Consider the following 25,069-nt stretch of genomic DNA (forward strand, 5'->3'; position numbering starts at 1 on the left):
GCGAGGGGGAAATCTGACCTGAGGAGTGATAAGCGCAAAGCCGTGGTCAAGGCCGCAGCGATAAGCACAACAGAGAGTAGTAGTAGCACTATCACTACCACCACTCCTTTCACCACTGCCACCAGTGGTGTTACTACTACTTCTGTTACTGCCATCACTCCAACAACAATTTTCACCTCTGCCATCACTTTAGAGACAAGCACCATCCCTGCCATCAGTCCTATCACCCCCGACACCACTGTCATCACTGACACCAGTCCTGCCACCACTGAAACCACCCTGACCCTCGAGACTGAGCCGCATTATCGCCACCTATCTTCCCCCCCCCCACCACAAACATTGACCTCTTTCTCCCCACAGTCACCCTACGCTCTCACCACACTTCAATCTGCCCACATCTCACCACCCATCCAAGATATTTCCATATCATCTTTCCCCAGCTGAATCAGGAAAGTCACTGTCCCCTTCAGACTTCATTCCCCCTGAATATAAGCCATCAGCAGCAGCAGCAGTAGCAGCACCGCAACCATCTCCTCCTCAACCATCTTCACCACCACAACCATCTTCATCACAACCATCACCACAACCATCTCCCTCACCACGATCTCCTGAACCTTCATCCATCCAGCTATCATCAACACATTCATCATCACCATCTCTCTCCCCACCACAAAGACGAGGACGGCATGGGCCTAGGCAAGGTAGTGGTGGACGGATGAGAGGTAGTCGTCTGTCTTGGGGTCATGTGTGCCACACACTTACACAGCCAAGCATTTCCCCAGGTGGTGACCATCAGGAGGAAGCTTGGAGTTCTGGGTCATTTACATCCAATGCTGGCCCCTTCATTGAAACCCCAGGATTGAGAGTGGCAGCACCAACAACACCTCTCCAATACTTCCAACTATTTTTTACCAGGAAGTTGTTGCTCTACCTGTCAGTCGAAACCAACAACTATGCCAGGTTCCTGGGGACTGCACTAGATATTTGGTAACTCTGCAACAAAGAGGAAATGGCCCAGTTTCTTGGATTATATTTTCTTGTAAGGATTTGTGGACTGATCAGAGGTTCACAAATATCCCAAATTTCGGCGAGCTATGAGTGGATAGCACTTCAGGGCCATCCTGAAGCACTTTCATGCTTTCAATAGTCTCGCCATACCCGAGGGCAATCAGGACCGGCTGATAAGGATTTGCACAGTGATGCAGTATATCCTTCAGAGGTTCCAGGAGGTTTACATCTGGGGTGAACATCTTAGCCTGGATGAGGGATCTCTGGGTTGGAAGTGGCGGCTTTCCTTCCGTGTATACAACCCTATGAAGCCTCAAAAGTATGCCATAAAACCATACATCTTGGCTGAGGCAAGGAGTGGTTACATTTGGAATTTGGAAGTATACACAGGGAAGAAGTCTCTAGAGAACACAGTGTGGGGCCTCGTTGAACCTTTGAAGGACGAAGGGTACAAGTTGTATATGGACAATTATTACAACTCTGTATCACTGTGTGAATGCCTCTGCACAGAGGGAATGTATGTGTGTGGCACAGTACGACTGGCAAGGGGAGCACCGAGGGAGTTGCAGGACATCAGCAGTGCTAAACGCCTTCCTGATGATGGAGTGGAATCTAGACGCAAGGGCAATGTAATGGTGTTGTTGTGGAAGGACAAACGTATCATAAGTATGGTGTCCACCTTCCACAGCAACACCACCTTCCCTTAGTAGGTGCATGGGAAAGTCAAGGGTCCAGACGGGAGATTCAACCACATTCTAAAAACAGTGAACAAGCCCGTTGTGGTGGAGGACTGTAATAGGCACACTGGCGGGGTAGATCATTTCGGTTAGTTGATCCAATACTACCCCACCCAAAGGATCAAGTGGACCAAGAAAATGACCTTTTATTTCATCCACATGGCCCTATTGAATGCCTACACCCTCTACAAGAAGAACACCAACAGGCCTATGACTCTCCTGGAATTCCAGGAGCACATATGCCACAAACTCCTGACATTCCGGGAGGAGGGGTGGCCAGCATTGGGTCATGCCCTTCACCATGCCCCTGACCTTCCCTCCGATGATGACCACCTGTACCTGCAGCAACCAGTCCCTCAACTGCAGCCTCCACTCTGTCTGCAACAATCGCTCCAACTCCTGCAACAATCGCTCCACCTCCTGCAGTAGCTTGCCCATCAGGAGTAACTCTGCCAGTTACTGCCATGACTGCTCCACCTCCTGCAGTAGCTGGCCTGTCAGGAGTAACTCCGCCAGTTACTGCCACGATTGCTCCACCTCCCGCAGTAGCTGGCCTGTCAGGAATTACTTGGGCAGCTCCTGCCACTACATCTCCAGCAGGAGTATGGAGGCGAGGAGATGGAGGAGCACCGCCGTCCAAGCACCATTGATATATCGATGATAGGACACGCTTGGACTCAATTCTGCACCACACCCTGGAGAGAATCCCCGACAGAAAAAGGCTGCGGTGTGTGTTGTGCTACTTCAACAAGAAGATGAAGGACACCAGCTATATATGTCCTGTTTGCGATGTGCCACTCTGCACAGGACTGTGCTTCATCAGTATCATACTGATGAAAGTATACAGCAGTAAATCACATAGCAAACACACACGAAGATGAAGGACACCAGCTATATATGTCCTGTTTGCGATGTGCCACTCTGCACAGGACTGTGCTTCATCAGTATCATACTGATGAAAGTATACAGCAGTAAATCACATAGCAAACACACACACACACACACACACACACACACACACACACACAGGCTGTGATCGTACCTTCCTCCTCTCTGCAACTCATTCTCCTCTCAAGAAACACAACACTGCTAGAGGACGTGAGTAACCAGCTTCTTTGTCTAGTTTTTATACTATTGTATTGTAAGATACAAAATGTGTGTTTACTATATATTTCTAATGGGGAAAATGTGGTGGATTTCAATGCTATTCTCTGTCATTATACTCGTAAAGTGTAGGTCGCATAAAAATTCTGAAGAAGGCTTGATCAAGCTGATGATTTCTTATGCATACTTTTGTAAAGCAAACTAACCTAAGTGTGAAAATAATTGGCGAAAAGTTACGAAAGATGAACATACTCAGCCTACGGGCCTGAGTATACATGCTGTCACCGCACGCAAACCATGCACAAACCACGCGCAACCCATCATAGCTTTTCAAAATTCATTTTCTCAATAACAATAAGGCTTATAACACTGTGAATTATATCATGGGCTTCCTTAACCTTTGGGCTACAAAACTGGGTAGAATTTACATATATGTTTGTTATAGTGTCACTAACAACATATGAAATAAACAAATCAGACGTTTTTAGCCCATTTTCGTAGTTTTTTTCGATTTACTCAAAAACTATTGGACGTATCAACTTGAAACTTTCATAGATGAACGATCGTGAAATTCTGCATAAAGACATATCCTTTGCAGCTGCGTGTCACAGGAAAAAATTTTCACGGTGATGTTGGGAAGCTATGAGACGCTAGGTTTTACATAAATAAGGTTTATTCAGGCTTCATTTCTGTACATTCATTCATCTGTTTTATGTTTTTTTTTTATCTTATAGTATAATCATCGACGAAGATGATGGGAAGCGATTTATAACAATATCAGCACTTTCTGGGGGTAAATTGGACCATAGAAATTTTTCCTTGCCGTGCGAGAGGAGCCAATGTGAGCGAGGTTTTGGTTCTGTGCGTGGAGCCAAAACTTATTAGAAACTTTTGGTGCACAAGGGGGTTAATAAAAAAAAAAAAAAAAGCTAAATATTTTTATTGAAAATAAAGGCGTGATGATGGACTAGAATCCTTAGCCTACAAAACTAATACTAAGAGGGGGAAAAAAAAGGAAAATGTGATGGTTCAGAGAGGGGCTCAAAGAAAAAAGGTAAAAACAGAAAAAATTCTGTATACAGTATGTTAACTAAAAATGTAATGGTGTAGATATGTGAGGTGCAGCTGGCCTTGCCATGCCCACAACGCGCCCCTGGGTTCCTGGAGCAGCAGCTGGACTACCGCTGGACCATATGGGATCATTTCCAACTGGGGTAGACAATTGAAATTAGGGTTATTGTACAGTATGAATATTTGTGAAAATAATTTTGGATTTATGTTTACCACCATAAATATTAATAAATGGTGTGTTTCTTATTTACAATGCCTTGCTCTACCATGGAGCTCCCAACCAGGGATGTGGCTGTGACCAAAAAATCTCCACACTGTTCTCTCAATTCAGGGGGGGGTGATGCCCCCAGTGTGTATTAGCAGGTTGGCAGACAGGAAGGGGTGGCTTTGCCTGTTATGTGTCCAAGGTTTTATCAGGGCCAGAGCCAGCTCAGACATGTACTTGCATCTGATGGAGGTCTGGGTATGGGTCCAAATCCGGTTTTCACTGTAGATAATCCACAAAATAATGACTGCAACATCCATACACAATCTACTGGTGCTGGAAAATGTATTCCAAAATCCATAATATTAGCAACACAAGTGCACGGAGGGCAAGATGGATACCTTCCCCTACACCACCATCACAGAGCATGAAGGTATTGGGAACATGACCCCCCTACCCCCCACCCACAAAACTGCTCAGCGCAAACCAAAAGTGGAGTTGGAAGCATTAATCCAGACCCAGACTTCCAGGGTTAAGAAGCGGGAAGAGGTTGTGTAGATCAGATATTCATTCTTAGATCTCTAGTGGAAAAATTTCTAGAGAAAGGAAAGAAGTTGTAAGCAGCCTTCATGTATTTGGAAAAGGCATATGACAGGGTGGATAGACAAGGATTGTGGGAAGTATTAAGAATATATGGAGTAGATGGGAAGTTGTTGAAGGCCATGAAGAGTATGTATGAGGGTGCTAAGGCTGCAGTGTGTGTGGATAGTGAACTGAGTGAATTTTTCTATTTGAAGGTTGGGTTGAAACAGGGATGTGTCATGTCTCTATGGTCGTTCAGTCTGTACATGGATGGGGTTATAGATGAGGTACGAGGTAGGGCAATGGATGTTGGAGTGGCCCCAATGAGACAGGGCAGTGTTTGGAAACTCCCTGTACTGTTCTTTGCAGATGATACTGTATTGTTAAATGAAGATGAAGGGGAGCTGCAAGGCTGGATGAATGTAGGGAAGAGTAAAGTTATGGTATTCGAGAGATTAGAAGTCACTGAATGTACAATGAGGTTGGATGAGGAGGAAATGGAAAATGTGAGTACGTTTAAGTACTTGGGTAGTGTGATGAGTAAGGATGGAAGTTTAGAGGGTTAAGTGCTAGAATGGGTACAACAAGGAAGAAAGGTTGCTGGTTCCTTGAAAGCAGCGATAAGAAACAGGGAAGTGAGCATGGAAGTGAAAACAGTTACTACGTGACAATATTATGATACCAACTCTAACGTATGGAAGTGAAGCTTGGACCTTGTTGGAGGGACACAGGTCAAGAGTGAGAACAATGGAAATGAGTTATTTGAGACGTATATGTGGAGTCACATGGAGAGACAGACTGACAAATGAGGATGTGAAGGAGTGTTATGGAGTGGATGCGATAGGAAGCATTAAGAGAAACACATTGAGGTGGATTGGCCTTGTGGAGAGACTGGAGAGTGAGAGATTGACGAGGAGAGTGTATGTGAGTGAGGTGGAGGTGGAACAAGAGAGGGGGAGGCCAAGGATGAGATGAAGGGATGGAGTGGAGAGGTAAATGAGAGATGGGTGGTGTTATCTGGGAGGAGGGTAGTGAAATGGCAGGGAACAGTGCGACATGGAGGCGATTTGTTTGTGGCCACTCCATATGGCATTAGGGCGTCTGGCAATTGAAGAAGCGGGATTTGGTAGTTAGGTGGTCTCGAAGTTTCCCACCGATTCCTGAAGTTTACGGTAGTTCCGGGACGAGTCATAGCTGCCAGTTTGCCTGCTATTTGTGAGTATAGTTGTTTCGTAATTTATGCATTAATCTTTGCGTTCTTTAGTCCATATAATGTTCTAGTTATGTGAATGCTTGTTAAATTATGTAATTTAAGCTTGTATGCTAAATTAGTTACATTGTTATGTAATGTAAGGAAACTCTGGTATGTTTTGGATGTCTCCGAGTTCGTAACTGTTGTAATCGTGCTCTCTGAAATACACCAGAACAGTGGCAAAATGTAGATTATTCTAGAACAATGCAAGCTTATATAAGGATGGAGAAGAGACTAGACCAGGATCAGTCAGTTTTCAGTTCAGTTTGAGTGTAGTGCAGTGTCAGTGAAGTTTGTATATTTTCAGTACTTGTGAAAACAGTGAAGCGTTGTTGGCAAACAGTGAAGTGTTACTGAAATTTGGATATCACTGGTACCTGTGAAAATAGTGAAGTGTTGTCAAGCATTAAGTGTACTTGCAGTTAGTAATGTTTGTATAGCTCCAGTGCTTGTGAGAATAGTGAAGTTGGAAAGCATTAAGTGTAGTTATCTGGAAAATAAAGACGGTGAACTTAAGATGCCATTGTTTATTTATGATGCCTGAGCTGATCCTGTGCACTTTACACCTAAGGGCTGATCATAGCAAGAACAACTCACTGGGCAACGTCCTTCCTGTACCGAACTACTGCTGTTGGAGCTTATGGCAGTGTGGGATGCGGACATAACACTGGTGTCAGCAGTGTGGATAATTTAAGTGCTGCAGTGAGTCTAACCTTTGACATGGAAGCAGAAGGTGTACAGACCAGAGGCCAAGCTAGACAAGAAAAGACATGTTTGGCATCAATCATGAAGCTATTACATGCACAGAATGAAGGACAGAAAGAACTTAAAGGACAATTACAGGTACAAAATAAAGAATTCAAAGAACAATTACAAGGACAAAACGGACAACTACAAGCACAGAATGAAGGACTACGGGCACAGAATGAACAGAAAGAACTCAAAGAACAATTACAGGCCCAAAGGCAAGAACAGAAAGAGCCCAGGAACGAAATCAAAGAACAATTGCAAGCACAGAGGGAACAGTTTCAGCAGGCATTACAGGAACAACAGGGGGAACTACAGCTGAGAATGCAAGGACACCTACATGCATTCATTGGGGAAATGAAGAAGAACAACAGTTTAAGGAGAAAGTAGATGCCAAGCTAGAGCAGCAGAAGTATGAAGTAAGCAATAATGTGATGGACTGTAAACAGCATGTAGACACCTCGCTGAAGATTAGCGAGGGAATAGTGACAGAGTGCAGACAGCATGTAGACAACCAGCTAAATATTAGTGCTGGAATAGAGGTGAAGTGCAGACAGCATGTAGATAATCAGCTGAAGCAGGTAGTCGACCATGTGAAGATAATTAGTGAGAAAATGGAGGCTGTAGAGAAATGTTGCACTGCTGAACCTCAGGTTAGTGTACAGGGAGCATATGAAAGGAATGAACAGTGTATGATGAATCTTGATGGATCCCAAGCACCTAAAGGTAGCATTACCGAGTTGAACAATCAGAATGCAGAAGTTTTAACTCTATCTATCTATCTATTGCCAGACACCGCAATCCCGCAAAGGGTGGCCATTTGACACTGGGTTAGTTGTTTTACAGGGAGGGGCACCAACCCTCCACCAACCCACTTGTTGACACGTAGGAAGCACGTATGGTTTGGTTATATGGTTACCACCCAGCGTTGTAAATGGTTTCTTGGCTTACAGGAAACCATTTGGCTTGTCACTCAATGTAAAGCCACCTGTAAAGGAAAGAAAAGGAATAAGATGTGACAGGAAAGATAGGAGAAATAGGAAGAGATGAGGGCAGGCACAGAAAAAGAATGATAAAAGCTAAAGAAGTCCTGGTCTTAATTATGATGCCCCAGTTTTTAGGCCCCTAACCAGTGAAGCACAGGGCTGTAATGGGGGTCCAATAAAAAAGAAACCTCTGGGATTTGATGGTAGAGTATCTTGGCAAGCTTACTGTGTACAGGTTGAGTTACTTGCCGATCAGAATGATTCGGATAATAGGCAAAGGGCAGTGCAGCTGGCTACTAGCCTTAAGGATGCCGCAATGGAAATTCTGGGCCAGATGTCAGTGATGGAGAGGAACAGATATCAGTCCCTAATAGAAGTGCTGGAAAGCAAATATGGGACCATTTACCAGACTGAGGTTTACAGGGCAAGATTCTGGACCTGTGTACGGGCTCGAGGCGAATCCCTACAGCAGATTGCTCATGACTGGGAGAGTATAGTATACAAGGCGTACCCTGGAGCAGCACCAAACCTGTTGGCTATTCTTCTAAGGGACTAGTTCATCGATGCTCTTAATAGTGCAGAGTTGAAAGTGCAAGTGAAGCAGGCACAACCCAGAAGCATGCAAGAAACACTAGCCAGAACTGTAGACTTTTGAGTCCTACATCAGGTCCAGTACATCCACTTTTCAGGCAGGTCGTAGTGCAGGATTCAAGGCAAGAGAGGGGCAGGTACGTGAAGTGGAAAAATTTGAAGGAAGTTGCTGGTATTGCAAAAAGCCAGCACATAGGAAATTGGACTGATGTAAGTGGAAGAGGGAACAGAAGATCAGAGGATGTTCCTGGTTCTGCAGGAAGCTAGGACACAAGAAGGTAGATTGTTACAACTGGAAAAAGAAGCAAGAATGGAGTAGTGCAAGGAAACCCACGACTGCAACAAACGAGCTTTGGACATGTTTTGAGCTAGGACACTTCAGCTATGAGTGTCCGACTGAGGAGGATGAGGATAAATTAGTGAAGGCTGGAGACAAGAGGTGACAACCAGCCAGTTTTTCCCAAGAAGACCCACCACTGAGGAAATGCAGGAGAACCTTGATGAATAGTGTGTGAGAAGATGGAAGAACAGACGGCAAACAGTGTAGCAGGAATGGGAATTTTGGCAAGAAATGCCACAGTACTGTTATGACAGGGCCAGCATCAAATGAAGAAGAAATGAAGGGGATGCAGATTTAGAACCAGTATTAGAGTGGCTGCAGTGGAGTACAGTGTGACCATCTGGGGATGAAGTTTCCAGTTTAAGCCCTGTGAGCAAGAGCAACTACAGTCAGTGGGACATTCTTTGCTTGAACAACGGACTATTGGAGCATCAGTGGGAGACACCCGTTGGCCTCAACAAATATTGGCAACTGGTGGTTCCGAAGATGAGGTCTGAAATCTTCGATGACTCTCATAACCAGATCACTAGTGGGCACCTGGGAGTGAAGAAAACTCTAAGTTGGCTGCGACAGAGGTTCTACTGGATTGACATGCGCCAAGATGTTGAAGAGTGGTGTCGGGCCTGTGATGTATGCTGTGCCAAGAAGGGACCCAAGAAACGTGGTTGCGCCCCTCTTCAGCTGTACCAGGTCGGTGAACTGGTGGAAAGAGTCACGGTGAACATTGCTGGACCTTTGCCACTCACTGAAAGAGGAAACCGGTATATATGTGTCGTCATGAACTACTTCACAAAGTGGCCAGAAGACTGTGCCATCCCTGATCAAGAGGCTACGACTGTTGCTAAGGTGTTGATTGATCAATTTTTCTGTCGTTTTGGGGTGCCACAAGAGCTACATTCACAGCCAGGGTAGAAACTTCTTGTCTGTTGTGTTCCGTGAGTGCTGCAAGTTATTGGGGATCAAGAAGACCAGAAAACGTGAGTGCATTTAAGTACTTGGGTAGTGTGAGGAGTAAGGATGGAAGTGTAGAGGGTGAAGTGTTAGAATGGGTACAACAAGGAAGAAAAGTTGCTGGTTCCTTGAAAGCAGCAATAAGAAACAGGGAAGTGAGCATGGAAGTGAAAACAGTTACTACGTGACAGTATTGTGATACCAACTCTAACTTATGGAAGTGAAGCTTGGACCTTGTTGGAGGGACACAAGTCAAAAGTGAGAGCAGTGGAAATGAATTAATTGAGAGGAGCATGTGGACTCACATGGAGAGAGAGAGTGACAAATGAAGAAGTGAAGGAGTGTTGTGGTGTGGATGTGGATGTGATAGGAAGTGTTAGCAGAAACGTATTGGCCATGTGGATAGGATGGAGAGTGAGAGACTGACGAGGAGAGTGTATGTGAGTGAGGTGGAGGGGGAGAGGGAGGGAGTGGCCAAGGATGAGTTGGAGGGATGGAGTGGAGAGGTATATGAGAGAGAGAGAGGTGTGAGCTGGGAGCACAGCAATGAAATGGCGGGGACAGGGCAATATGGAGGTGATTTGTTTGTGGCCACCCCTAACGGGATTAAGGCATTTGGCAATAGACAGAAGAAGACCAGGACGACCCCTCGAAGGCCACAGTCAGATGGGATGGTGGAGAAATTCAACTGGACCCTTGGACAAGAACTGTCCAAGTACTGCATAGAGGGACAGACAAAATGGGATCAGAAATTACCTGTGTTGTTGATGGCATATCAGTCTGCATCCCATGAGTCTACTGGCTACACCCCTGCAATACTGATGTTGGGCCACGAGTTACGCTTACCCGTTGACATGTTAATGCGAAGACCACCTTGTGAAGAGCTGCCTACAGACACCTCCAGCTATGTGAAGCATCTTCAGGAAAGGCTGGCTGAGGTACATCATCAAGTGCGAGGAGCCCTCAAGTTTTCAGGAGAGGTGATGAAATGCATGTATGATGCCAAGGTAAGTGAGGTGAGCTTCAAGGATGGTGACCAAGTTGGGTTATACAATCCTCAGTGAAAAAAAAGGACAGGTACCAAAGCTGCAGAGCCCATGGGACGGGCCTTGCACTGTGATGGACCGCCTACCAGACGTAATGTATCAGATCCTGGGAGGCAGGAAGTCACACCCAAAGGTCGGACACATGAATCGTATGTGGCAGTACCAGGGGCCAGGACAGTATGGCTGGGATGTCTTCGAGGAATCGTGCTCTCCCGTAGCCGAGAATGATGAGGAGGACCAAGGAGCTGAAATGCAAGAGGATGGTGACAGTTTCCCAAGAGAAGAAATGTATCAGGAAGAGGACCAAGAGCTTCCTGGAGGAGTGGACTGTGTGGAGGAGAAAGGACATCCTGGGAAGCGGCATAGAAAAAGACTTGATAAGTTGAAAGATTATTTTGTATATAGTTAGATGTTTCATTGTGTACAGTTAGATGTTTGTCGGGACGACAAAGAACTAGGGAGGGGGTAGTGTTAAGAAGCGGGATTTGGTAGTTAGGTAAGCTCGAAGTTTCTCACAGACTCCCGATGTTTATGGTAGTTCCGGTATGAGCCAGAGTTGCCAGTTTGCCTGCTGTTTGTAAGCGTAGTTGTTCTGTAAGTTATGCATTAACCCGCCCCGTCCCGACCACTTTCTCACCAATGGTACCCCCCAATCACGACCATTTTTGGACCCAAATTTTTTTTGCTAAAACTTTCGCTTTTGGTCAGAAACAATGGTCAGTCACGAAGAAATTGTTCCCCGGGGTCCATAATTGCCCTAAACAGGTATGCCTTGGTCACACCTGGCACCGTGTTCTCTGTAGGTGGTCTGAGCCTCTAACGTTTTCTATGGTATTATAAGTCTGGGAAACCAATGAAAGTAAGTAGATATGTATTTATTACAAACATAAAATCATGTGATAAAAGAGTAAATTGGATTTTATACAAAAATAGAGCTGAAATAAGCATTGTACCATCGTGCGAAACGAGCAAAATCGGGCAGACTGGTCACGATGAATCGCTAACATTCCAGAATCATGATATATATCATTTTTTCTACTTACATAATACTTCTACAATAACATTATACCATTTTACATTTTATTGAACTGTTTTTATGTATTCACAGGCCTTTCGATAACATTTAGAGTAATGTTAGCGCTTATTTACGTAGTGAGTGAACTCGCTGTGATTGTTGTTTCAACTCGTATTGTGTTTTTTCTACTTACATAATACTTTCCTAATAACATTATACACTTTTCAACTTTAGAGAACTGTTTTGAGATAATTTCAGGCCTTACGTAAAGATTTAGCGTAATAATAGCACATAATAACACACACGGTGAAGTCGCTATGACTACTATTTCAACTTACAACCTATTTTTGTACTTATATAATAATTCTCCACTAACATTGCACATGTTTACACTTGATATAATTGATATCACATAATTTCAGACCTTACGATTCAACTGAGTGTCATATTAGCGCGTACTTACACAGTGAGTGTTATCGCGATATCATTTGTTTCATCTTACACTAGTATTCAACTTATAAATTACCTTACTACTAACATTACAACCTTTTCCACTTTATTTAATTCCTATCACATACTTACTGACCAGAATGTTCTACTGAGAATAATATTTTCACAGATTTACACAGTGGGTGTACTCGTGACATCAATTATTACAACTTACACTATTTTTCAACTTATGCGTTTTATTCATGCTAACATTACACCCGTTTCCACTTTATATTCTTGCTATCACATATCTACTGACCAGAGTGTTATACTGAGCATCATATTTTCGCAGATTTACACCGTGGGTGTAGTTTTGATATCACTTCTTTCAACTTACACTAATTCTCAACTTATACATTACTTTCCTGAAAACATTACACCCGTTTCAACTTTATATATGACTTAGCACCTACTGACTGGCCTTACCATTATAATGAGCATCATATCGCCATCCCACACAGTTTCAGTAGTGTAGGAAATTATGGTACTCTTTGAAACAAGGCTGAAGGCACAACGCAACATTGCACTAGACACACTCGTACCTTGTGTCTTTTCTCTGAGTGGATGGTCTGACTGTCGAGTGCTTACATACATGGCAGCAGAGCTGGGGTTTACGATGGTTTGGGTCGGAAGGGATTGTGCTAGGATAGTGGCGTCCTGCAAGACGTAGGGGAGTCTGGGCAGCCATGGGGGTGCGGGTGCGGTGTGTGGGTCTGTCCTGGGCATGCCTGGCGATTATTTCACGTGCCAGCTCCCTCACAAACCCCTCAAAGGTCTCGGATACTCCGGTGGTCATGGCGTGCAGGTAGTGGGCGTTCAGGACCGTGATGTCGAGCAAGTGGAAAAAGAGTTTCTTGTACCACTTCATCGTGGTCCTGGCACAGTCAGCACTGGAAATCATCGAGTCTGACTGATCCACTTGCCTCATGTTCAGATTATAGTCCAGTACAGACTCGGGTTTCCAGACGTTGCGCCTCCTCTCGCTACGGTGATCCACGGAGTCTGTGCGGTGCATCAGGGGGCTGTGAACAGTTGATAGGAGGCAAACTTCCCTGTTGTGGTTCCACAGGGTGGCAAGGATGTTATTGGCCTGGAAGAAAACCACCTCGTTCTTGTCAAGTTTCCTCCCTATCTTGACCATATGGCGACGGTTTCTCTTGATTGTGCCACAGTCTCCGGTGTCGTGTTGGTGGAGGAACCTAGCGAGAAGAGGGCTAGTGTACCAGTTGTCCAGGTACAACACATGACCACGATGAAGGTACTCCTCTATCATTGTCTTCACCACGGCCCCAGAGAGTCCTATACTCCGATCTTCTGTTATATCTGTCTGTGTGCCCATGTACAAGACTATGTCTTGCACATAACCAGTCTTACAGTCACACATAACAAAGATCTTGAACCCGAAACGGTGTCTCTTGCTGGGTATGTACTGCCTAAAGGAAATATTGCCCTCTCCACAACACAAGACTCTCGTCTATGACGAGGTCTCTGTAAGGATAAAATGAGGAGCGGAACATTTCCCGTAAATGATCAAATACCAGCCTAATTCTCCTCATTTTATCTGTGTTATTTGCATTGGCTGGATCTTCTGCATCAAAAAAGTGGAGGCGGCCGAGAATATACTGAAATCTATTACGACTCATCATCTTTCCAAAGAAAGGTGTGAGGATCATTGGGTCAGTTGTCCAGTAGGCAGGAATTTGGTTTTTCCTTACCACACCCATCAAGAGAACCAGGTCAAAAAATAAGAACATCTCTGAAATTGTAACGGGATAGTCATATTGTTGGGAATGCCTGCTCGTGGTTCCCAAACGTTCACTTTCATGGCGCTGTGTTCGTGAAAATATATTAGTCTGTTCCACTATGCGCCCCACAAACGCCTCCCCAAAGAACAAGTGGAAAAAATCCACCCTAGACGAACCCGCATGCACACCTGGAGCCGTGCAACCAGATCGCCACTCCTCAGTGAAAGGGTGAATGATGGGAGTAAAATTACTCCCATCTTCCCAGTTCCACGAGACACCACCGTCTCCAGCCACGTCCCCATCGTCCCCTTCGTCAGGGTGGGGAGGTGAGGGTGGTGGGGGAGGTTGGGGAGGTGAAGAGCGGCGCCTCTCATCACTCGCACTTCTCTTCCCTCTCCCTTTTCCTTTACCCTTTCCCTTCCCTTTCCTTCCTTTCCCCACATCCTGGGGCTGTGGGGAGGAAGTTTGGGAATATTGTGGGGCGAAAGACGTGCTGGGGAGTGGCTCCACCTCCTCTCCCCTAGGCCTACGTGCACCACGTGCTCGTGCTGCCTCCCTCACACCACTTGCCCCTTCACCCTGCACTCCCGCCACACCACTTTCCCTTTCACCCCGCACTGCCACCACACCACTTTCCCTTTCACCTAGCACTCCCACCACACCACTTTCCACTTCCCCAGACAAAAGACTTTCACCACACCTTATATGTCTTCTCGCCCCACCTTCTGATCCTCGGGGTGATATTTTTTCTTTTCCCAACCACGAGGCGATATCACGTCCTAAGCTGCCGTCATCCTCATCGTCCTCATCCTTGTCCTCATCAGATTCGGGATGGAGAGATAGCCGTGCACGTGGTTGGGAAGCAGGCTGGCCTTCCCTTGCCTTACGGTATGTCACATACCGCTTTTTCCGGGGCGAAGGGACCTCTTCATCACTGCTTGTTATTTCTTCCTCTGGCTGGACGTAATCATGATCCACCACATCATCGTCAAGTGGAGAATCACTATCTCCAGTGAAGGCTTCCAGGGCGGATGCAATTTCGTTGTCTGAGAGACCTTTCCGCGCCATGTCTGACCTGGGTCACTGCTAACAGGTGAGTGACCGAGACAAGGGAGAGCGCGGGTCACGCGGGGTCTAGGATGCTGCCCGCCTGGCAGCAGGTAGGGGTGGCTTGGGTACGTGGGCGAATCGAAAATCTCGCGCGAATTTTGAAAATTATGGAAATCATGAACCTTGCAATTGCAGGACGTTGAAGTACGTCAACGAGATTGGCAGTGACATAACGTGAGGACGTGGAAGTACGTCGACGGGACGCCACGGGTTAATCTTTGTGCTCTTTTTCCATATAATGTTTTAGTTATGTGAATGCTTGTTCAATTATGTAATTTAATTAAAGTTTGTATGCTAAATAACTTACAATGTTATGTAATGTAAGGAAAATTTGGCATGTTTTGGATGTCTCTGAATTGGTAACTGTTGTAACCGTGCTCTTTCTGGAATATGCCAGAACTGTAAAAAAATGTAGATCATTCTAGAACAATGCAACCTTATATAATATGGGGAAGATATTAGAGCAGGTTCAGTCAGTTTTCAGTTCTGTTTGAGTGTAGTGCAGTGTCAGTGAAGTTTGTATATTTTCGGTACTTGTGAAAACAGCGAAGTGTTGTTGGCAAACAGTGAAGTGTTTGTGAAGTTTGTATGTCATCGGTACTTGTGAAAATAAGGAAGTGTTGTCAAGCATTAAGTGTATATGCGGTTATTAGAGTCTGTATAGCTCCAGTGCTTGTAAGAATAGTGAATTGAAGTTGGAAAGCATTAAGTGTAATTATTTGGAAAATATAGACAATGAACTTAAGAAACCAGTGTTTATTTACGACGCCTGAGCTGATCCTGTGTACTGTACACCTAAAGGCTGACCATAAGAAGATCATCTCATTGGGCAACATCCTGTACTGAACTATTGCTCTTGGAGCCTGTGGCAGTGTGGGACGGGAATGTAACACCCTTATGTTGCCTGGTAGGCAACACAGACGGTTCACCTGTAACATATAGTTCTTTTTTTTTTCCGATTTCCAGTGAAACTTTGGTCTTTTTTGATGGCCTGATGGGTGGTGACCCTTATTTGGATGCCCAGAGCGTATATTTATTCCACTCTGGAAGTCAGAATGGCCTGTGACAGGCCGTGGCCTGGTAGACAGTTGCCCATTTTGCCTATACCTGGTAATCCGGCCCTGCTTTCAACAAAGGTGTGACAAGATATAAGCTGTGGGATAATTAAAAGTGATGGTGATATATAGCTTCTTCACCCAAATCTACCAGTTATGTTTCATTGGAATTCCGTTGTTTTACTAGGTTAGATTTTACATACTATTGAAGTAATGCCATGTTTTATCTTAATTTGCCTGATCATGGGTAAAAAATCAGGGTACTCATACAAGTTTAACTGGACATGTTTTGATATGTCCTGAGAATTCAAAACTTCACACGAATCAAGGACATCTGATAAACTTTGAAAGGGTCAATTTTTATAATAAATCCGTGCAAATAATTATATATATTTTATTTGGGCAGCCTTATTGTCAAATCCTTACTGTTACTCTTTTAATAAAAATAATTTAAAGACTGCATCGTTGTAATGAATCCAGTCAGACAACCAATCAGCTGCCAGCTTTCAAAAGCACGAGGGCCATCCTTTCTCAGATGAGATTGAATAGAGTCAGTTTTATCACCAAGGGCCACCGAGAGCAACTTCATTTTTCTCTGTTATGTTTGTTTCATCTTTTTGACATCAATGTACAGTATATTATTTACATTAAAAGAATATCAACATCTTGTCGGCAGAACAAAATAAAGAAAAAGAAAGGAATAGTAAGGAAGGGTTGGTCTTTTGTCCGAGGGCCACCGAGAGCCACCTAACCTGGTCAATCTTTTCACCGAGGCCACTGAGAGCCACCTAATGTAACCTGATCAATCATAACCTAACCTTGCTTTCCAGTGGCCCTCGGTGTCTCTCGGTGGCTCTCGTGGAAAAAACTTGCAGGATTGAATAGGGTACTGGACATATGGAAGTTGAATAATGTATGTAGACATTTTGATAATTAACACAAATTTTAAAAAATCAGGGTGAAAAGTTTTATTTAAAAAACTAAAGAAATCCAAAATATATATGAATATATAGTGATGGCTTAGTGCCAAAAACACAGAAACATGCCTGAGGCAGTAAAAACTCAAAGAACCCCAATCCGATTTTTTCAAGTATAAGTAGTAAAAACTCAAAGAACCCAAGTCCTATTTTTTTTTTTAGATGTATGCTGTGATTGCATAATAATTGCTTAACTTCACTTAAAATAATGTCATGATTTTGGTAAAACTATTTCTTAAAAATTCAGTGCACACACACACACACACACACACACATATATCTATATATATATCTATATATATATATATATATATATATATATATATATATATATATATATATATATATATATATTTATACAGTAAAAGTCCATTAATCTGAATGGCAGTGGACCAAGAATCATTCGGATTATCAGACTTTTCGGATTTTTGGCTGGGAGCTCAAAGACACTTAATTTCTTGTTTAAACTGAAATTGTACCGAATGGATCACTTTTCATTCATTCATAATACAATATGGCACATATTAACATTACGTATTACACAAATTTTTTACTTAATAATGCATTACTGAAGATACGAACTGTAATTGGTAAATTAAGAGATGTTATGGGTTGTTTAACTCACCAGTAATGTACAATGTTGAAAACAGCAGTTGTAGGCAGGTAAATCCAATTAGAGAGAGTATGTCCGGGGTTAATAATAATATGCACGTATTGTAAAAGCACAATTTGCCGTCATAATATGGACGATTCCCCGTCAGGACGATTTCCCTTCGTTTATTTACATGTCAGTTTATTTAGCAAGTACAATAACTAGTCTTTGAATACTTGTATTTCTTCAAAGTCGTTTTAAAATATACCCAGGAAGTTGTAGTACCAATGGAAATCAGTGAAGACAGCTATGGGTGACGCTAAAATAAAATTCAAAGTCAACTACAGTGAGGTAAAAACAAGCTAATTTTTGTCTAAAAGTGCAGCTTATAAATGATATCCAAAGCCTACGCTATAGAATGAAGATAGACTTTGATAGATCCCCCTGAAAATTAGTTACAAAAGTATCAATTAATCAATAATAAGTATATTTATAGAATGATGGGGAACTGTCCAGGGGCGAATGGTCCTGATGACAAATTATCTTGTTATTGTTGTGACGGCGAATTGACCTGATGGCTAATTGTCCCAAAACCATCAGTGAATTTACCTGCCTGGTTGCTCATGCGTTTCAGCCAGTCACGGATATCAGTCTGCTTGACAGCCTGTGCACGTTTCTCTCAGAACTCGTTTTGCAAGATATGGAAGTTGATCACCTCAGCCCCATTGTAATGATTAGTTTGTTCAGTGACATGCACCAGTTTATCAAAGTACTGTATACAGAAGCTTCCTTCCATGAAACTTCCATGACCACACCGCTCGGCACTTCGGCGCATTTGGCGCCCAGTTTGAATTTTTTAACATTAATTCTTTTTACTTTTGGAGTTTTTGTCAGCTTTCTTCAAAAATTCGGAATATTGGGGTTTTCGGATTATCAGTGTTCGTATTAATGGACTTTTGCTATATATATATATATATATATATATATATATATATATATATATATATATATATATATGATAGTCCCTCAATTACCCAGCGTAATAGAGCCGGCTAGTGGCAATGTCCGGATAATGAACAATATCCCCCCCTGCTATACCCAGACCCTTTCTAAACCCAACCTCCAACCTGCAGGCTACCTAACGTATTTCTTCAGTACCTCTGCTTACGCTGGCTGTATTTTCCGTTCATTCAGGCATATTTAGAAATCAAAACACACATGGAAATATCAAAAATTATTTTTAACACCAAGAAAACCATTTACAGATATACTGAAACTCACCAAAACTAGCTATACACTACAGTATGTATTGTGCCCCTTCTAATTTTGGCAGTGTCTTGTGGTCATTCTGCCATACTGAGACATCAAGCACAGATAGGAATATCCAAATTAATTTGAAACACCAAGAATACCATGCAAAAAACAAAAAAAAAGCTGAAAAACAAGAAATATCCTACTTATACACTACCGTACTGTATGTACCATGGTCACAGTATGTTCAAAAATAAGCAAGACAGACAGAAAAATGAGGAAGTGAAGGAGTGTTTTGTTGTTCCTTGGGCTGTGACTGCTGTCGTTAAGAGAAATAATCTGAGATGATTGGGCCAAGTAGAGAGGATGGTGAATAAAAGACTGGCCAGGAAAGTGTGAGTTGGAGGTGGAAAGGGAGAGCGAGATTGATGTTGAGATGGTGGGAAGGAGTAGAGAGATATATGAGAGAAGGGTGTGTGCTGGGGAGAGGATAACCAAATGGCAGAGAACAGTGTGATTTGGTGGCTGTTTGTTCGTGGTCATCCCTTGCAGGATTAAGGTGTATGGCTATACTAAGACAGAAAACACTCAGTGGTGAATAAGAAATTACGTCCTAATCAGGAGGGGTTGGTTTGGGGACGCATAAGTTTACAATTCCACCACCAGCTTGCTGGCCTAGTGCAGTAGTTAGGCATAAGTCAACCTCTTGTGAGGTCCTTCATTAACTGCTACCCCCCCCCACCACCACCTTTCTCCCTCTCTTCCCTCTCAGCTTGGCCATGGCAGATCTACTGTTTATCGTGTTGTGTGTGCCATTCACCGCATCAGACTATGTCCTAGCTTCATGGCCATTTGGAAACATTTGGTGCAAGACGGTGCAGTACCTCACCTATGTCACTGCATATGCATCCGTCTACACGTTGCTGCTCCTCTCATTTGACAGGTTTTTGGCCGTTGTCCATCCTGTTGCAGCCCTGACAAGTAAGTTGCTATCGTCTACTTAAGCATTTTGTACACTAACGTCTTAATTTGATATTAATTTTTGCTACCTTTCACGTATATATTAATTTTTGTTACCTTTCACGTCTGTATTTATTGTAAGTGAGTTTTTCCAAAACGTAGATGTTAGATACAGCTCCCTCTTAACCTGAATAAAACTGCATCTTGGTAGCAGAAATATAATAGGAAAGTCATCATCGTTGTGAAGAATTTCATTTTATTAGTATAACGTATTATTATTATTATTATTATTGTCATTATTATTATTATTACATACTTGCTACATTAATTCAGTTAAGGGGTACAAATTATGATTCACCTAATAAGACCAGTAGCCTAGCTGCTGTGGAGGAATGTTTTCTTTTCACTCGCTAAAAACCTCAGTGGGACTGTGTCTCGCATTATTTTAAGTGAGGAACATCGAGAATAAAACTGAGTGGCAGCCTAGAGATGGGGTGAGAGCAGGGGCAGAGAGAACAAGATGATATGATGATATCTGGAAACTGGCTGGAACTGAATGGAACAGGCTAACATCCAAAAGGTCGAAGTAGAAAAGGAGGGGAAAGAGCTATGTCCTGCAGTAAACTGACTCCAATTAACGATGATGATGGTGATGATGAAAATCGGGATAACTCTAGTGTTGTGTTACATTGTGATGGTTTTATTCTTGGAAAGTCAAATGATCTAGAGAGTGTTAATAATATCGTCATATTATTTTTCAGGTCATTTTAATTCCATTGCAATGAAAGATATATATCAGTGTCTTATTAACCCCATCAGTCCTATGGTGTATTATATACAATATATATATATATATATATATATATATATATATATATATATATATATATATATATATATATATATATATATATATATATTCCTTCTACCATCAGAGGATTTTTTTTTTTTTTTTACTTTGAGGCTTCTTATAGTGAAGTTGTAAACTGAATTGAATTGAATAAAATCGTGTAGCGAGAGAAAGATGTGTCATCGAATGGAAGGTTATTTCTCTCAGTACCATTATGTTTGTTTTTCATTATGCCTTCGCCCACCTATGGTGGAGGGGGCATTAAGTGATTAGTCTTCTGTCTGTGCGTGTGTACATAGATCCGTGATCCATAACACTCTTGTGGACATGATACCTCCTGAATCCATTGACGGATTTCCACCAATCTTTGCACGTGATGTAATATTAGGAGTTAGTGAAATGATTACATCAGCTAGGTCAAGGGGTCGAAAGTCAAGGTCATATGGGAGAAATTAAATTTATTCTTGTGGGCGTAATATCTCCTGAACCCCTCGACGGATTTCGACCAAACTTTAGTTAGTGGTACAGTACTGTAAGAAGGGACAATGAACTGAAACTGATTAGGTTCGCAAAGTCGAGAGCTCAAAAGTCAAGGCCATATGGGTGTGGGCGCGATATTTCCTGAACCCTTCAACGGATCTCGATCAAGCTTTTGTCAGTGATAGATTATGAAGGGACGATTTGGTCAGTAAGGTCAAGGTCATATGAGTGTGGGGGCAATATCTGAACCTCTCAACGGATTTTGACCAAACAACTGTCATTGATACAATACGAACGGACGATGAACTGATTAGGTTAGCAAGGTCAAGGGATCAAAAGTCAAGGTCACGGGTGTAGGAGCGATATCTCCTGAACCCCTTGACAGATTTCGACCAAACTTTTGTCAGTGGTATGGTATGATGGGTTGATCAGCTGATTTGGCCAGCACGATCAGGAGGTCAAAGGTCAAGGTCATATGGCGTTGACTCAGTTTGTCTTTATAGTGTCATTTCAACCCGCAGTGAACTATGTCATGGAGATTGTATAGCGAGTCCTTGCTGAAGACTTGGTGTGGGCTTTCCAAGCGATGCTTCACGTTGACAACTCGGGGCCCGAGTCTTCGGCTTTTGATTCTTACTAAAACAGGGGTCTAAACCTTTTTCCCACTAAGTATCCCCTGAGTTATCAGGGGATACCCCCATTAATCTGACACTGAAAAAAGAATAGTTATGTATAAAACTAATTCAGTATACAATGGCACTGCAGTTGATATTATCAAGTGATTGAAAATGTAATGACTTTATTAAGCAGTTTAGCAGTAACATCATAGTCAATATACAAAAATGCTACACGGGAGTAAAACTGTAGTTACTTTAGGAAAAAATAATTATCAGCATTAAGTCCCTTCAGAATGGTATTGTACCGGCCAATATAAAAATTATAATTACTTCATCTGGCAACCAAGCATTACAACCATGTTTTAAATATGACAGCCAGAATCAAACTTCAGTGTGAAGTCTATGCCTGTTTTGTACAAACAAGTTTCTCAGTTGGAAAATTAGTATTAGAGACACACTCGAAGTTTATGCCCCACATGAAGCTATGCTTGGTGTTTAGTTTTCATGTTAAACCACGTTGAAGATCCTTGCTCACAGAGGTAAGTGCTAGGGAACATCACTAAAGACCTCACAGCAACATCAGCTGCAGGATGGTAAACCACTACTTTGTTGGGGGAATTGTTTCAAATGTATCTTTTTCAACAGTCATTCACCAACCCTAGAAATTTTCTCCGTGGCAACATGCAAGAAGAATTCTAATAAATTTTGACTCCATCTCGCTCAGTTTGAGGAAATAAGCCTGCAACTCCATTCGTGGGGAAGAAAGAAGTGATTGAACAAAGTGAACAAATTCTAGTTTTCCTGTGCCTTTGCATCGACCAGGTGCCTTACTAAGGTGGTCAAACATGCTAAGATTTTCGTCTTTGACCGTCCCTTCCCACAGCTCTGACTTACTGCTGAACGGTCTTAGTTTATCTATGAAATCAATCACTGTGGTAAAACGGCCTTGGAAGGATAAGTTTAACGAGTCTTGTATGGATTTTGAGGAGAAAGTCTGAGCAAATAGTTTTGCTTTTTCAGTAGAAGAAACAGCTACAGACCCATCAGAGCAGAAAAGTAGGAGGGAAGAAGGACAAAGTAAAGGTGTTAGAAAGGTTCTTGTCAAAGTGCCAGAAAGAGATTTGCATTGGAGAGTTCAGAGCATTTAGTACGAATGAAAATATTCTTAGCAAAACGTAGAACAGACTTAGCTTGGTTCCGGTCAGACATTAAAGAGATGAGATTCAGTACAGGTGTGATTAATTCAAGGTTGTATTTTTCCACTAGTCACAGGATAAGTGAAAGGAATTTGTGCTTCCATGCCCAAGAGAATAACCTCCGTAATGCCTTAGGGACACTCAGACGGCTCTCGGTCATAGAAATTATAATCATTACTGGGGGAAAAAGTATTGCCTGCGGGCCTCCCAATCAGCAGCTCCAAAGTGCCAAAGCTGCCTCGTCTTGGGAGGGTCCTCAGGCCTTACTGGAACAATAGGAAAGATTAATTTGATAAGGTAGTGATCAGAGGAGTCTAATGGAGAGAAAAGATTATCATTAGCAGAAGGATTAGTTTCAAGGAAGAAGTCAGGTATGTTGGAACTCCTTCCAAGGCAGTCAGGGATATGGGTAGAGTGCTGCACAAGCTGCTCTAAGTCATTAAGGATAGAAAACGTGTAGTCTTGCTCACCAGGTGGATCAGAGATGAGAGAGGAAAGCCAAATGTGGTGGTGAACATTTTAATCAACTAGAATGGAGATTTCTGAAAATAGAAAAATTAATAGGATGTGTTCCATCTTGAAAGTAAGATAGGCAAAGAACTTTTCATAGTCAGTAGAATTAGGCGATAAGTTATTCAGCACACCTGTTTATATAGTCAAAAAATGACAGGAGAGCCGAAGTCAGAGTAGAGAATTCAGAAGATTCAAGTTTGGAACAAGAGAACAATATATGTTGTTGTTTACACATACACAACACCCACCTTTGGCACTGAAAGGAGTATAGAGAATATAGGAGAATGCAAAGAAAGGTTTGTTATCAGTCGCCGCAGACAGCTGAGCCTCAGTGAGGATGAGGTGAGGTTTAGGGGGATTGTAATGAAAAATACTTACAATGTATAACGAAACCATTGACATTCATTGACACTGACGTGCAGTTATATTATCAACACCGTCATGAGATTACACCATAAAAACACCATTAGGCACTCCTATTATCTTCACCATCGTAAGGTCACACGGAAGAAACACCTTCAGGCAGTCGTAATGTCAACAGATCAAACGGTCAAAACATCATCAGTAAGTCATATTATCAACACCGTCGGAAGATCGCACAGTAGCCACAAGGCAAAGCACCTTCAGGCATTCATTACAGTAGAAACAGTTACTGACAGTCATAATAACAAAACTACAATAACAACACCATCAGGCAGTCATTATCACCGCTGTCATACGATTACGCAGAGGCAAAGATTAGACTTTGTCTAAAGAGTGCTGCAAGATAATTCTTGGCCCAGCATATGTCAACTATACCACCGCATTCAAACTCTCAGCTTAACAACCATCTCCGACACCCACCTCCGCCACTTTGGACTCAAACTCCTGAACCACCCTAGTCGCCGAAACTTGCAAGCTCCCCACCGCTCCAGTACCTCCTCACGCCATCCGTACCAGCAACAAGTTATTACCAGTTAGAGAAAGAACTGATCGTTAAAAGAATAGCCCTACCCATACCATTCTCCGAATAAATCAACCGACATTAGCTAACAACGTCTCCATCAATCTTTTTTTTTTTCTGTTCTTTTTCCTCGAGCAAACCTGGTTAATATTACTTTGTCTGTAAATCTGGCTGTTACATTTACTTTTTAGGGCACTACTCGCCATTTACTACTGTTACCTTACCTCGTCCCCTCACCGGAGGGGCTTGGGGACGGGTATTGTTTTCACTTGATTTGTCTGTTAGTTTGTTTATTTGTTTGTCTGTTTGTCTCTGTCTCTTAACAACTTCATGCAAAACTTACTGGTGCGATTATGACTAAAATTACAGGGGTGATGGGCTATGACCTTCTGATCACCCGATTAAATTTTGAGCCAAACTGACCCAAGGCCCAGACTGTAGGCCCAACAAATGTAAAAAAAAGAAAACAAAATCGGGGAGCAGTAAAAATCGTTTTCTCACCACAAATCCTTCCAAATTCGTCATGTCGATATGAAACCAAAACCAAAAGGTGCATCTTTGAAATTTGCATCCTATAACGTGTCTCATTACATCAGGGGGGTCACCCCCCAGTTAGCGGTAGGGGGGTCAGTGTTAGGTGAGTCGGGCCTAAAATT

At 42.7% G+C, this 25,069-nt stretch overlaps 1 pseudogene; it reads left to right on the top strand.

The window, feature by feature from the left end:
* LOC145409603 (allatostatin-A receptor-like) overlaps positions 1 to 25,069 on the top strand; it is a 128,870-nt pseudogene that overhangs the window by 52,225 nt on the left and 51,576 nt on the right.

This window comes from Coenobita brevimanus, chromosome 82 (genome assembly GCF_032717465.1).
Source record: "Coenobita brevimanus isolate Jiangsu-jjx chromosome 82, ASM3271746v2, whole genome shotgun sequence".
NCBI lineage: Eukaryota > Metazoa > Arthropoda > Malacostraca > Decapoda > Coenobitidae > Coenobita > Coenobita brevimanus.